Source organism: Penaeus monodon, chromosome 24 (assembly GCF_015228065.2).
Source record: "Penaeus monodon isolate SGIC_2016 chromosome 24, NSTDA_Pmon_1, whole genome shotgun sequence".
Lineage (NCBI taxonomy): Eukaryota > Metazoa > Arthropoda > Malacostraca > Decapoda > Penaeidae > Penaeus > Penaeus monodon.
This window is the reverse complement of record NC_051409.1, coordinates 37,864,193-37,864,527: the sequence shown is the minus strand read 5'-3', so window position 1 is coordinate 37,864,527 and position 335 is coordinate 37,864,193.

Below are 335 nucleotides of genomic sequence, written 5' to 3'. Positions count from 1 at the left end.
TAAACTGTTAGACAAAATCCAATGCTAAGATATTTTCCAAGGAAGTTTCTCACACTTAGAAACATGTAATCTTGAGGCTTCAGCTAAACCTCAGAAAATGCTTCTTGACTTTTTTCTGTAAATACTTTGTAGCACCTTACAAGTACTATTACGTAAACTTGTACTCTCTTCCGTGCATCTGTCACAGGAGTACTTGTGTGGTGTATATATATATATATTTTTTTATTGTTACTTCACTTTTTAGGCATGTCTTTTGTAATGTTTAGAGTCACGTCGTTTTGTTTACCCTTTCACGGTATTTACATGACATACAAACGTTGAATCAACACCAATAA